The sequence below is a fragment of the Alosa pseudoharengus genome, unplaced genomic scaffold (assembly GCF_046254945.1).
Source record: "Alosa pseudoharengus isolate Yale_2024_CS ecotype anadromous, Long Island Sound unplaced genomic scaffold, YU_APseudo_1.1 YU_APseudo_1.1_scf_2, whole genome shotgun sequence".
Classification (NCBI taxonomy): Eukaryota; Metazoa; Chordata; class Actinopteri; order Clupeiformes; family Clupeidae; genus Alosa; species Alosa pseudoharengus.
In genome coordinates this window covers 56,858,491-56,860,470 of record NW_027468663.1, presented here as the reverse complement: position 1 = coordinate 56,860,470, position 1,980 = coordinate 56,858,491, and the positions used below count along the sequence as shown (strand labels likewise).

The 1,980-nt window shown below is 42.4% G+C and overlaps 1 protein-coding gene across 1 annotated transcript in view; it reads left to right on the top strand.

Annotated features, from left to right (window-relative positions):
* The window catches only part of ptger2a (prostaglandin E receptor 2a (subtype EP2)), a 15,528-nt gene extending 14,031 nt beyond the window's left edge, over positions 1-1,497 (top strand). Inside the window, exon 2 of the mRNA XM_076295608.1 lies at positions 1-1,497. This exon is cut by the window's left edge and continues 1,207 nt beyond it. The gene's annotated coding sequence lies outside the window, so the exon portion shown is untranslated.
* The last annotated feature ends 483 nt before the right edge of the window (positions 1,498-1,980 follow it).

Here is a 1,980-nt window from a genome sequence, read left to right as displayed (position 1 = left end):
ACACACACACACACACACACACACACACACACACACAGAGAGAGAGAGAAAGCACACACACACACACACACACACACACACACACACACAAACACACACACACACACACACACACACACACACACACACACAGAGAGAGAGAGAAAGCACACACAGCACAGCAGTACTGCCGCTGGTTTTAGAGGGGGGTGACTTCCTGGCCCCCGAAAGGGCTTGCAGAGTTCGCAGCAGGACTGGGGGAGTCTTAGGCCACGTCTACACGAAACCAACGGGTGTATTTTTTCCTACCGCTTTCACACCTTTAACGATACCGGTAAAGAAAAAACTTGCGTGCACAAAAGGTAAAGACTTGCGTGCACAAAAGGTAAAAACTTGCGTGCACAAAAGGTAAAAGCTGCTAAACGTGCTGTAGTGCATAAGCACGTATAGAAGACAAAACATTGTTTTTGTTAAAGCATTAGTCATAGGTTGTAGTAAGCTAATGTTTAACTAAGTTAAAGCATTAGTCATAGGTTGTAGTAAGCTAATGTTTAACTAAATTAAGCTAACGGTGTGCTTCTATCTTAGCCACAAAAGGCTGATATCTTGTGCACATAAATTATGACAGGGAAAAGAAAAAACATTTGAATATGTTTTTAATGGTTTGGTTTGTTCTGACAAGCAGCATGTCAAGTTGAGTGCGGTGGCTGAGTTGAGGGGTGGGGCTATGTCATCATAAAACTGCCAGCTTTGCTGTCTACACAGCAAAAGTTATCCGGCGGTTTCAAAAAAATCCCACTTCGGAACCTAGTTTCAAAAAATACCGGCAAGGCCTAACCGATAAAATAAATTCAACACTTTCAACAAAAAAAAACAGCGTTGTGTAGATGGGCCCTTAAAAATGCCCCCCCACCCTCCCCCCAGTGGAATGATTGATGTCATCGGACGTTGGTGCATGTGTGCTGTGCTGTGCTGTGCTGTGCTGTGTGAGCGGAAAGTCCCATGTAGCTTTAGAGCCGTTTGGAGAATAGAGAGAAGTTCGTTCATCCCTATTCAGTGACCTCTAGGGGCAGCCGATAAAAAAGAACGCAGCTGTGACATCAAACAGCGTTCTTGCACAGGCACAACTTCTGGAGATCAGACAGACCTGACCAAATGTTTCCCCACCAAAAAAGCCTTTCACCCTCATAGCCTGAGTCTTAACGTAATCAGGTCGAAGGGTCAACACACTGGCTCTCCGCAGTTGAGTTTTGACTTTAGTTACTTTAGTTGAGGAGGTGCGTTGCGCAATGTCTATTATTTTCACTAGGGGCAGACCCAAAATTCCACTCGGCCAGAGAGAAGGGGGTCTGACAAGACACTTTTTAGTATTACCAGTTTTATGGATGTAGCTTACGTAAGTGTCATTCAAAGTGTGTGTTTGACTTCGCTAAATGGGGTCAAAGAGAAAGCTCTGACTTATTTAAAGTGCTCATTTCACTGCATTGGTGGTTTAAATGAATGTATGTGTGTGTATGTTTGTGTGTATGTGTTTATGTGTGTGTTTGAGAGAGAGAGAATATGTGTGTATGTGAGAGAGAGAAGAGAGAGAGAGCGTATTAATAATGTGTCTATAAGTGTTTTAGTAACCATAATTCAGTAAGGCAAAGTTTGTTGGTTGTTATTGATGGTAAATGCGTTATTCCCTCCTGTCGGGAGACGTTAAGTGCACTGGGCTCTGTCAAGTTTGTCAATGCTATGGTATATCTGCGTGCCATGTAAGAGGACATTGTTTGTGAATCCCTGTAAATTTCTGTTTTATTCAATAGTGTTTGTTGTTTAAAACCTTGGGTCTGATCTGCATGTGAAAGTAATTTTCCTCTGTAATTAAAAACAACATGTTAAACCTCTCTAAACTCTCATAAGTTAATAAACTGCATGACTAACACACCTACATCACCCACACACTCACAGCAGTGTTCCCATACAGCATATCTGCACTAAAAGCTCCATATGCATATA